The following is a 13,661-nucleotide window of genomic DNA, read 5'->3' on the forward strand; positions in this document are numbered from 1 at the left end:
GAGTATTAGTCATTGAATCCCCAAAAGAAGATTGAACTCTCCCCATAGGTGGCTGAGAACCAATATGAAACCTTCCCGTTGGTAAAGGACCTCTAGGAAGTTGGGTATTTAATCCAAAAGCTTGGGAATTGGCACCTTTCAAATTGCCCAAATAGTCATCATGCCTTTGTGAAGTCTCACCTACTTCATATTGGCTATTTGGAATATCCCTTTGTCCAATGATTCCATGACCTTGACCATTTTGCTTAGGTGGTTGAAGTGGGACTGAGGGTTCATTGTTTGAATAAGCTTTCTCCTTTGCTTCCTTGGATCCCATTTGCATTTGGATCCATTGGGAGAATTGAGCCATTATTTGATCATTCGATTCTACTAACTTGTCAATGGAAGCCTTTTTTTGGATAGTGGAATCCACTAACTTCTCAATGGAAGGCTTTGTTTGACTAATAGACAATACCATCTGCTTCATTCTTGATAATAACTCCATATGACATCGGGCATGCCTATTCTCATGTTCACACATGGTATTGTTGAGTGCGTTGATTTCTCCATGTACTTGATGCTCTTCAAGGATCTCTTTGGGTATATTATCCAACATAGAATCTCCGATTTTCTCTGTATACTCATCCTGAGCCTTATTTTTGCCTTTATGCCCTGCTCCATAATAGTGCACTCCTAAAATACCCCCTGTTAGAAAATAGGCTATAACTTGAGCTAGGAAGCTCCGATTCCTAAAACTTTTTATTCAAAATGAAGCCAAAACATCGCTCTTTAAGATGAGATATAGCATGTTATAACAAGTTTAGGATAGAAAAATCTTCAATTCAATCTCTGAGTCTCAATTGTCCAGGCCTGCACCTTGTTTCAACCTATAAATGCCCTATTTCCACCTATAAGGGTAAAATAATGGTTCCAAATGGCTACCAAACCCTATAGGAGGCTGAATAGGACAAGTGGGCACCATGTAGTACATGCACCTGTACTTCACTAATGAATTTGGTACCTGTGAAGACCTGTAAATACCCTGTAGTGTCTTGTAAAGTCCTTGTTTTACCATGTTTCTCTCTTGAAGGTACTTGAGTCTTTGAAGGCACTTCAATCCTCAATTCTCCACTCGATGTACCTGTTTGAGGGATAAAATGGTAGGATAGGCTCCCCACACAAGCTTCGAATCACCAGGATGTGGGCAAATTTCCCCTCGGGTCAGTTGGTTGCACCCCTTTGGGATCTTCAATAGTAAGGGAGGGTCACATCTCTTTTGTCCCACTATCTCCCCCAGCATCCACCCTTTTCCTCAGTGGGAATATCAACATGGAAATACGATACCACTCTAATCAATCAACATGAGGTGCATTACTGAAATATCCATTCAACCCCTTTTCATGAAATCCAATAGGATGGAAATTTTGAAAAATTGGAGGGAAAGAGGGTCTTACCAATGCAATTCACTTATATTGATTACTAGTACTAAATTCCCTTTTACAATATTTCAAGCTTGGGTAAAAGAAATCAACCAATCAATTGGATTAAATGCAATGCTGAAAATTTCAGTTTGAAGCCTCTAATTCACTAATTAGAACCAATATGCATCAACCAAACATTTCATTACATGAATGGATTGATTCAAGCAATGGTTGGCTGAGATTTGATGGAAATTATTCAATTCTATAATCTCTCAATCAATTGGATAAAGCTCAACAAATGGATGAATGAGAGAGATTAAGAATTGAAAAAGAGTACCTTTGACATGGGTTGATGATGTCTTGATTAATCCCCAAATGCTTGATGAAGCCGCCAGTGGTCCAATGTTGTCAAAATATTCTTCAAGGCTTGTGTATTTAATTCTTGGGAGCAATCTTGAAGCTTCAAATGCTTAAGATTGAAGCACTAAACCAATTTTCCTCAAATTTTGGCTCCATGGAAGCTATTGAGTATCATTCGTGCTCAGTCCTTGCAATTTCTTCAAGAATCCTTAATTACTAAAATGATCCCATGGGGTGAAATGATGAAGAATCTTCAAGAAATTGAAGAGAAATTGAAGCTTGAGTTGAAGCTTTCTTGACTATCCATGGACTGCACAGTTAGGGTTTACAAGAAGGCTGAAGATTGAAGAATGGGATACAATCTTTGAATTTTGCCGAAGGATTTCACTTGTCAATGGTTTAAAGAAGTGCCAAAGGTTGAAGAATCAGCATGAGCTGCAAGAAGCAGGCTGGAATCGGCCCAAATAATGCACCACATCTTTGACTCATCGAATCCATATGAAACCCAATGGAATTGATCTGATGAACCAAGTCTATTTGTAGGGGGACCTTTCATCTAGGACCCCACACTTCTCTTTCAATTGGATCCTAACCCTCCTTCCTCACGTCGTAGTTTTTTAGTGAAGCAAGAATTCCTTCGGAGGCTTTATGTGACTTACGGTATGAGAAAGGAGCGCGAGAAACGTTTCCTGAATGAAAAATTTAAAAAGAGTTTTCTTAATCATCGGTATGATCGAAAATCGATCACTACTGAGTTATTGAAGAAGCAGTCTAATAATGGTCATTCGGATGAGGGGCAACATTCCAATTCTGAATACCTTAAAGAGACTTGATTTATGCATATACATTTGCAATATCCACACATATCTTGCCCTATTCACTTGTATCAAAACATTGTAGTAGAAGATTGGAAAGAGCAATTCATTCGTCCTAGGCTTTTGGTTCATAGAAATAGATGGATGAGGCGGAACCATTCCCAATTCAAAGACTTTCTTATTTATAATATGTTGCTTGAGAGTTATCAATATCTCCTCGATCCATTTTGGTTTGATGGAACTTCGTTGGATCGAACGGCAAAAGAATTCTCAAATGAAAGTTCAGTATGAAAATAAAAAAATTATTACATATTTCTTATTCATCCTAGATCTCTAGCTATATAGAATCGTCAGTAGGTTGAATCAGTAACGGTAGGGGAAAGAGATATCCCCCCTTCCCGTTACCGATTCGGTGACTCCTGCTCATTATGCTTCGAACGACAAACAAAACTTGGTTGGATCCTTTTCCATTTTCATAGTCTCCTCACTCTAGAGAGGGAGAAAAGTCTATTGAATTTGAGAAGGCTAATAATATGGTCTAGGGGTCTAGGAAGTCGTTCCTCCCAAATGATCATGGTGCTTCAACATCCTGCTTGCCCACAAGGAACCCTTGATAGATATGTGCGCTCGCTCCCCTCAGACGCAAAAGCATAGCCCCTTTAGTATTCGCTGAAATCAAATGATATGAGAGCTATTGTATAGCAAGTTTGAGACTGAAGAATCTCTAGGGATATCTAAGGAATTCGTTGGTTCTTCTGTGGGTCGGATTTCCCATGGGATGTTTGGGGAGGGGATAGAATCGATTCAAGCTCCACATGGTCACAAATCAACACTCTTGGAATATCGGTAGAAACTAAAAGAAAAGCATTTCCAAGAAACGAGTTCCGGTACTACTGCCTAGTTGAGAACATGAAAAACAAAGAAAAGCCTTCAATATATTTCGACTCTCAAGAGGCCAATAATTGATTATTTTCATTCTAACCATTCCATTCAGTATTGCAAAGTGGAAATTCCAAAAGAAGTTGCACCAAACACAGGTCCCTATAAGCATTTAAGATGATCTAGAAAAAGGGAAGGAGATCTTTCCTTCATTCATTGCGAAGGTTTAGAAAACCGTAGTATTGAATCCTTCGTCGACACCATTGATGGGCCAGACTCGAGTCCAACGCGGGTTGTTTGGTGCAAGAGCGGAAAAATACTAACGGGGAGTCCGAGATGTAGAGAGTGCAAGTTTCTAGCAATATTCGATGCCTCATGAGAAAATATAAAGAGAGACGCCTAGCTATTTCTATTTGTTAGATTTTTCCCTCTTTTGGCGTTTGGTGCAGATCAAGTTGTCTGTCCTACCAGCAACTTGCAGCATCACTTGCATCATCGGATACCTCTTTCCTTCTATCTTTATTCAACTGCAAATCAATGAATCTCCTCAAATAGGATTTGAACCTACAACCAATCAATTAATAGCCAATCGCTCTACTGCTGAGCTATCGAGGAAAGTGATGGGGGTCTCATCCCATACATGTTGAACAAATCGATACTTTATAAAGCTTGGATACGACTCAACTTCTATTATAGGAGGAAGCCATATTGATAGCAATCCCTTTCGCCTTTTTGGTCGGATAGAGTCTATGAATGAGGGGGGTGCGAAAGATCCCAGTCGTAGTTGATCCTGTCATGGTTTGGCCTACCCCCCCCCCCCCCACACACACACGGCATACTGATCAATAACCAATCATGAATTTTTCTTCCTCCCTTTCCGAGAAGCATGGTAGAATAGTCATAGTATTTATTCTGGTAAGAGTCTCAGAATGGAAAAAAACTCTTTTGAAAAAAAATCGATTTTTAAAAATTAATTATGAAAATTTATTTCCTACATGTTTTTGGAAACAAAGAAAATCAATAATGAGGTAATTCCAACAATTAATCCAAATAAGTAAAAATATATTCTACCTCCTTCTATGTATTTTACGGCCTCTCCTGCTAATAAGCCCCCAATATCAAGGGCATTTATGATCCCATCAATGATCCATTGATCAAAAAATGAATTAAACTGCTAATATATAGTATACTCCTTATGAAAATAATATCATAAATTTGGTTTATATAACCCTCATTTCTTGAAAATGTTTGAATAGATTGTATTAATAAAGTCAATAACTTTTTCATCATGATTTTCAAATTCTTATTGTCGTGATTTTTTTCTCGCCTGTAAGATGATTTAAGCCCGCAGATCTTATAGGAAGCAAAAGCATCAGAAAGTGACAGAATTAGGGACAATAGTTTTGCAAAAAGATAACTGTTTATAAATCCTTGTTCAATCTCGCCGAAATATGGAACTATAGTACTTAGCCAATCAGATAATAAATCAATACTTGCTCCTTGCCGAGGATTCTAAATTCCTAGGTAACCAATTAAAAGAGTTGGTACTGATAGGGTTACAATAGGTAATAACATCCAAGTACTTGATTCTTTGGGATACAAAGACTTCGAGGAGTGAAAAACATCAGAACTTGATGAGCTTGAATTCTCTTGGTCTGAAACGGTAGCACTCCTTCCTTCTTCTACATATAAGGGAAAACAGTCGTTTTCTTTGTGAGAAAAGTCCATCGATTGGGTATTTTCCCAAAGAAAAAGAGGATTTGGCAGAGAATTACTAGTATCACTCAAACGAAAAGTTCCCTCGAAGGTGAGAAAATAAATGCGAAACATGTAAAATCTAGTAAGACATGCAGCAAATGAAGTTATGATTCCTAAATAAAAAGAATAGGCCCAACTTTTTGTATTAATTTCTTCTTTGGACCAGAAGAAATTGATCTATTCTAACTCGTGGCAAGGTCCATCTAATTAGGATAGCAAAAAATAAAAATAAATAAGATTTGGCTGATGTAATAATGATATTCACTACTACTTCAAATGCACCAAGGTAGACATCATAGTCAGCATTCATAGATAGGAAAAACTGATTAATTCCCAGATGGATAAAAGTTGGTAGATCCCACCCGCCTAAGTAAAGAATTGTTACAAATAGCGAAGAAACCAAGATATTTGGGTAGGAACCGACATAAAATAATCCGTATTTTTTTCTTGAATATTCAGTTTGATAACCTGCTACTACTGATTCTTCCTCCGCTTCTAGCAAATCAAATGGTAATCTTTCGCACTCGGCTAACAAAGAAATGAAGAAAGCTATGAAACCTATAGGTTGGTGCCAAATGTTCCATCCAAATATACCATACTTGGATTAGTTGTCAACTATATCAACTATACTTAGACTTTCAGATAAGGATAGTCGACAGTTTGGTTGTATTTTACCGTCCGTGATTCGAACCGTACATGAAGCTAAGTATTCATACGGCTCCTCATTGGTTATTTCATGGGGAATCTGAACCAACAGGATTCCATTCGCCACAAAGAATGATTGCTTCTAGATCCATCTCAACCTTCTCAGTTTTCTTTTCAATACAAAAAGAAAATAGATTTCTTAATGAACCTTTTTTTCATACATATTTCTACCAGTCAATGTTCACTAACAACTTTTTGTTTAGTTAAAGGTATAGAAAAAGGATGAATAGAAAATAGAGTCAGCTTAACAAATAGATGTTAAGTATCATTTATTTTATTTGTATCCAAAAATGAATGAAAAGATTGTCAGAATGATTATTTCGTCCTCTCTTGTGGCAAATGGGTTCTTATCATGAAGATCTTGAAGCAAGAAAGTCAGGGCAAGTGTTGCTTAGTCAAGAGGAGTAGGGATTTGAGAGTTAGAAAGAGATCTTGATGGTAGACTCCATAAAACCTGCATGAAGCTCCAAGAGACGGGAAACAGAACCCTCTCTTTTACAAAGTAACCACAATTTGTTTTCTAACAGCCTGATTAACTCCCATTATACCTAATTACTTCCAAATTGCATGAAATTTTGATGATGACTTGCTATTTTAGCCTTCCACTACCATATTTTCCCTTGAATATCTCCAAATATAGTCTCCTTCTAACTATAGATGACCTGCAAACCTCTACTAGTTACGGTCCATGTCAAGTACCTGTAGTACTTGTTTGAATTTGGTTTCTATGGAGAAAATTTGAACTGAAATAGAGAAAAAGGGATCAGAGACCAATGCTCTGATACCACTTGTCAAGTAGTGAACTATAGAGAGAGAAGACTGTAGAGGAGAGAGAAGAAGAGGTGCAAAAGTGAGAGAAAGAGAGTGATGAGGAGAGAGAAAGACATGAAAGAGAAAGAAGCCATTGAAGCTAAGAGCAAGGTAATGAGAAGAAGGACAATAATGTATTAATGTGTCAAAAGATGAGAAAATTTACATGTCCCCTCCTTTTATACCTATGTCAATGTGACATGGCATCTCTATTATTTACACCTTAAATTCTTATTCTTCCCAGCTTCTTACACTACTAGTGAGTAAATCTCTCACTAAATCTCAATTCTAAACTCAAAGCATAACATATATTCCTCCATACAAATTATTCTACTTGTATACAAAACATGCCACTTAGACTTATACAAATAAGAGATCACGTCTCCATTTCTTCTTTATCAATAAACAATTCCATTTTTTATAGCATACAGAGTTACAATAGCCCATACTACTTTTCCATGCATTGAGTTTCCAACAAATCACCGCTTCAATGCATCAACAAAGAGTGAAGGAAGAAGAGATGAATCATCCTTCTCAATACCCAAACATGCAGCACCCTACTTTCAATTTGTAGGGCACATAGTTGAATCATTATGTTCCCCCTGCTTTAATGTTGTTCAACATCATGACACAACATCCCATGGCCTACATGTCACAATCTCCCACACTTGATGTGGTAATGAATAGCCTACACTTCTCTCTACTTATCTCACAATCTAATAACTGCCCCCTTTCTCTAGTGGATGGCTATTTACTTGGTTTCACTATCCCACGATAGGATGCATATAAAAACGCATGATGATAAAGGTCCCAACCTTCACTATAACACATTTGGCATGTTACACAAAAATGCCAAGATTGATCCATGGCATCCTCTAGATGATCACAGTTACTTCTTCTTTTAGGTGTTAGGATTATGAAAAGACATTAGATGATTTCCAATTTGTGACAATACGAAGCTCTCAAATAAACTATTATTGCAGTGGGATGTCCCCTTGGAGAAGCAAAGATCTAGCAGGAAACATAGCTTGGTTCTCCTCTCTAACTTCCAAACCTTGCTTCTTAAGGGGATATCAACCCCTTGGTATTAAATCAATGTTGTCCTTGTTAATATAGTAAAATGGATGTTATTTCCTATTCAACCCCTCACCCTTTCACAACATGTTCATGACTCCACAAGCTTTCTCCCCTACCCTCTTTCATCTTACATTGCTTCCATTCTCTTCTCTTTCTCTCTTTAAAGGCCAAGTGGCAAACATGCCCTTTCCTCATAATCCCATTAGCTAGCATTATCTTTGCTATGGAGATGTATGCAAAAGTCAAACAAGCTATATTTATATCTCTTCTCTAGTTTGTCCATAGTCAGAGTGATACATCTTCGGTCAAACATTTTCATTCACCAACATCAACATATTTAGCACTATCAATCTTAAGTATGACACATTCTTGGAGCTAACATTGGTAACTTTGACTTCATGGAGTTGACATCAGTATCTATGACTCCTTCCTCAACTCACCTCATCCTCATTCCTTGAGACACTGAGGTTTGAGGCCTTCTAAAGCATATATATCATATTATATTCATTCACTTTTAGAGTTCCCTTCTCGAGTTCTCCATTCCATTATAGTTTTTGTTTGGCATATACTTCGTGTTTCTCATTCTATAATGGAGCTTTTCTCCACAACATTTATTGCCTCAAAGATGTAGACCTAGCCATGTGAATGTAAGTATATCTAGAGAGATCGATCATTGTCACTTGTCACAATGTTGGTAGAGCCAAAATATTTAGTTGAGGATGTAAAGAAGAAAGGGTTAAGTTTCATATTGTATCTATTAAAATATTATTTCTTAAATTCTTTAATGAAAAATGAAATTTTATTGCAAGGGTATATACCTTAGAAAATTTCACAAAAAGAAGAAGGAAATCTCTTAAAATAGGTTACATAGGGCTATAAAAAACATGCCTTGAACACACACGATATGTAGGATTTATGCATAGTGGCCTAAGAGAGAGAGAGAGAGAGAGAGAGAGAGAGAGAGAGAGAGAGAGAGAGAGAGAGTGAGAGAGTGAGTGAGAGTGAGAGAGAGAGAGAGAGAGAGAGAGAGAGAGAGAGTGTGTGTGTGTGTGTGTGTGTGTGTGTGTGTGGTATATAATGGTCAATAAAATGAGGGAAGGATTATTAGTAGTGAGGGTTTTTTTTATAGGCATGCAAGAGGGATGCGCAACTTTTACCTGTGTGTGTGTGTGTGTGTGTGTGTGTGTGTGTGTGTGTGTGTGTGTGTGCGCGCGCGCGTGCGTGCGTGCGTGCGTGCGTGCGTGTGCCTGTGCCTTCGCGTGCGTGTGCGTGCATGTGCGTGTGCGTGTGCGTGTGCGTGTGCGTGTGCGTGTGCGTGTGCGTGTGCGTGTGCGTGTGCGTGTGCGTGTGCGTGTGCGTGTGTGTGTGTGTGTGTGTGTGTGTGTGTGTGTGTGTGTGTGTGTGTGTGTGTGTGTGTGTAGCAATGGAATTGGTAGAGTTGGTGAGGAACATCAAAAGAAGAGGGGGCAAGCTTGTCAACCTAATGAAACTCTACGGTTTGGACTTGAACACGAATGCTTTCATAGGGTTTTCTTGGTTTTCTTGTGATGGGAATGCTGTCATGAAGATTTTAGCCGTTATTTTCCATTAGCTCTAAGAAATTAGGGTTAAGTATAAATGGTAGGAAACGAGAATTGTGTATATCTTTTGCACATCATTTTGTACTCTCAAGCTTGAGGATCTATCTTGGACCTCCCATCTCACATGAGGGTGCATATTCATGTCTTCCTAGAATGAAGGTGAGTATTCATGTAAATTTCCATTGTGTACTTCTTTCTTGATTTCAAATATGGCTATCTTGTGCCATGAGCATTATGAGAATATGAGATATTGCTATGGTAAGGTTATGACTTCTTGGTTATTTATTGGTATCTGTCTTGATTATTAAGTTTCATATTCAATTAGAAGATTCTTCATTTTAGTTTGTATCAGACCATGGTCTTTGCTCCATAGCTAGCTAGTGCCATTTTCATTCAAAATTTCATTCAAAGAGAGGACAATTGGTATAGTTTGGTTATAGTGAGGTATATGTAACTACTATGCTTTTCTTAGTTAATCAAGGTCAAATTTGGAGTCACTTGAAGGAGATCAAAATAAAAATGGTGGTAGAATAATATATTTGGCAAGTTATCATCAATTTCCAAGCAATTTTGAAGTCTATTCTACAAAAGATGGAGGCAACAAGACTTGGAGATAACTAATTCCATCAGTACTTTTTGGAAAGATAGGTTCACTTGTTCTTCAAGTTATCTTCAACTTCCATGGGGAAAAATTAGTCTTATCTCTCCATTATTCTTTTATGGCATTGAGTGAATATGTAGCAAGTGTCAATGCATTATATGAGGAGTAATTTTCATACCATTGAGCTTGAGTTTTAAGAAAAGGAAGACTTCAATAGATTGCAATCTATGCTACTTTTGTAGGGTTGAAAGATCAAATGATAGCCACGATTCTATTGCTTGAAGAATTTCTTGGCTTTTATTCTAGACTATGGCCACTATAGCAAGGATTGAGGCATCCTATTCATTTTCTTGGCATTTTATTTTCTTTCAAAACCCTAAGGGAAGGAGGGTAGTATCCAAGTTAGTAGACATTGAATCCTTTTGAAGCTCTATTCTTCATGAGGCTCCTTAGTATGGCATTTCATGTGCAAGTGGCAGTCCACTAGATATACATACATTAAAGCTTCAAGAAAGCTTAAAGATACTTCATGAGGCATTAATTTATGTCTACAAGGATTTTTTCGAATAAGAATCATTGAAGATGGCTCAAGAATGGATGGATTGAAGATCTTATTTGATAAGATTTTGCACATAGAGTTGGACTGGATTAAGAATGGATGGATTGAAGATATTCTTGGACAAGATTTGCACATAGATCTTGAGTTTAGGGAGAGCATTCAATTTAGCCCTTACTCTTCTATTTAGGCACTTATTTTCATTTTTTGAGAATCTAAGGAGCAAAAGGGAGCTATCCATGAAGTTGCAATACTAGTCAGTAATCTATGGATGCGTTTTGGACTCTAAGTATCAACTGGTCATCGTATATGAGGTATTTCTTTGTAAATTTCTCCTCAATCTCTCTTAAATCCTGTTGTTGAGTCAATTTTATTGTTAGAGAGTTTGGGCTTTCCTTTAGCCTCATTTTCATGAAAATCGAATGTTAGAATCCATTAAGCATCTCTTAGAGTTTCATTACAACAAGAACTCTTCATATTCCAATTTCGATACATAGAATTCTTCTTCCAATGCATCGAAGTTGTTCTTGATTCAATATAATCCTAATCTTTAGTATCCTTTTTTGGATTGATTGAATGGATGATAAGAGGGTGAGTGATCGACAAATTTAGTAAGTTCATGGATAAGTAGTAAGGTAATCCCTATCCCTGTAGCCCTATTTCAATCCATTTCATTCGACAGGTTTCCCTTTAATCCAAAGTTCTTTCCCAAAATTGAAAAGGATTTTTTCATTCCTTTAAAACTTATCTTCTTAGCTTAGCATTGACTTGCTATATATATCATCCTATCAAGGAAAAAGATGAATGCTAAATTATGTAGTAGGACAAAAAGAGAGGTGACCCTCCCTTACTATCTACGATTTCAAAGGGCTGCACAATCTAGCATGGCGAGGAGCTTTGCATATCCCTTGGTGATCTAGAACCTGATATTTTTAGGTACATCGATTGAATAATCATTGGGGATGGTTATGGATTGAGATTCGGGGGTGAAGCTAACTTCACTGTAAAAACATGAAAGATATGGTATTTTCCAATTCAAGGGTGATAAGAAAACTCTTTACTTATTCCAAGACTACAAATTGATGATTTTTGACACAATATTTCAATGATTCATTGTATGCTTCTTTTGGTTTAATATCTGGGGAGAGTTTCAAGTTTTATTGAAAGGTATTCGCATAGACAACACCTTGGATAGCTTGAGAGGGTAGACTCTTTCACTTAATTTGACCTACCTACCAATAAATAATCAAGGGCTTATTGAATTTTCATTTTCCTACATCCCAAGTTCTATTAAGAGTGATTAGACTTCTTGTTTGGTGTCATTTCATGTGAGACACTAGCCTTTATCTAATTTGTTGTATATACCACTATGCCTATTCTTTTATGGCATGCTATAAAATAAAAGAGCAAGGGCTAGATAACATGAATGAAAATTTGCATACATATTACACTAAGTAAAACCCCTTTATTGAAGCCATGAATAAAGGACAAGATGATATGGAAAAAAGTACTTCAAATGGGAAAGGAGATTCATATATAGTACCCCATCTTAGTGATCATGTGGCAGATACAAATATATCCCATGGTTCTAAGGAGTAACTTTAAATTATTCACATGAACTTAACAACTTAAAAATGGGAATTATCAACAAATGCACGCCATTGAGATCAAATTTGATAAATTTATTTGCTACAATCAGCATATCGAGTGAGAAATTGACTCTCTTAGTCTAGTCCCTAATGGTCTCCTACTCCCACCCCAAATGGTTCCACTATGGCAAAAGCAATCATTAGCATGCTACATCCACTTATGAAGTTGGAGAACCATCTAAGAAGAAAGGGCTAAATCAACAACTATGTTCCCAATCAAAGTATAGCATGAAAGGAAGACTATAATGCTCTTTACAAAATCAAGGCCATCGTGAAACTTCTCAAGATTCTTATAGAGAGGATGAAGCACATGGTTGCAATTCATTCTAAAAGTAAATTTACCCTCAACATACTCAAATATCACATGGAGTAGTGAACCATGAACCATCTTTACATAAAGAACACCCCCACTATTACAAATTTTGGCATAATAAGACACACCAGTGCAAGAAATAAGACATGAAGACAAGATACCTTTCGAAGAGCATACACATAATCATCATTTGTATGGACATCCTTCATTTGGGGAGCACTCTTTTGGAAATATTTCTCATAGATCACATTTATATGGATAGTATTATAATGGTGGAAAGTCACATAATTATGATAAGAAGTAGAAGAAAAATATCAATATTGGAAACTTTAAAGGGGATAATCTTTCACCAACTAAATTAGAAGAATGAGGAAGTAAGCTAGAAATGTATTTTACTCTTTACCTATAAATGAGTGAAGCAAAAATATGTGATGCAACCCTACATCTAGAGGGTTATGGATATATGTGGGGAGACTATATGGATAGATAGGCCAAAGATTCCCAACTTGGGATGTATTTAAGAGCAAAATGGTGGAAGTTTTTGCGTGACCTTTGGAAAATGAAAAATTGGAGCACAAATTATATGGTCTCCAACAAAGAAGCTTGTATGTTTGAGATTAATACTCAAATATGTTTTCAAACATGTGTTGGTGCCATGCAACCTACCACTATCCATGAAGGAATCCAACTAGCTAAGTGATACAATCAAAATTATATGAGAGAAATAATTGATTCCCAACTCAAAATAAGGGGTGTCTTGCAAAAAAAATTAGTCTTTTAGAGTAGGGCACTATTTCAACCCAAAGATCAGTTTAAGTAAGAGGGAAGAGCTTTAAATACCTATTGCAAGATACCAACCTTTCATATAGCATATTCTTCCAAATAAAGTACTATTTTCAAGCTCAATGTTGAACCAAAAAGTGAGCTCAAGCAGACTAATTTTGTGGCCAAATCCAACAATGCCTATAGCAAGCATCTATCCATTGACAAATTTAGAGACATTCATTCAAGGATAATGCTTCATTCAAGGCAAAGAATGCAATGATTAGTATGATCATCATGGAAGATTCAAATGAAGAGTTTCACGAATGGATTTTACTTCAAGTAGAGGCTACTGCTACTATAGTGATTATCCACATGATTTTGAGGAGAACACTC

At 36.9% G+C, this 13,661-nt stretch overlaps 1 non-coding gene across 1 annotated transcript; it reads right to left on the bottom strand.

Annotated features, from left to right (window-relative positions):
• Positions 1–3,997: 3,997 nt before the first annotated feature.
• On the bottom strand, positions 3,998–4,069 carry TRNAN-AUU (transfer RNA asparagine (anticodon AUU)). The gene has a single exon. It is a non-coding gene; the product is annotated as a tRNA-Asn (tRNA).
• Between the last annotated feature and the right edge of the window lie 9,592 nt (positions 4,070–13,661).

This window comes from Lygodium microphyllum, chromosome 25 (genome assembly GCF_053477565.2).
Source record: "Lygodium microphyllum isolate KBCC chromosome 25, Lygodium_microphyllum_v1.1.10, whole genome shotgun sequence".
Lineage (NCBI taxonomy): Eukaryota > Viridiplantae > Streptophyta > Polypodiopsida > Schizaeales > Lygodiaceae > Lygodium > Lygodium microphyllum.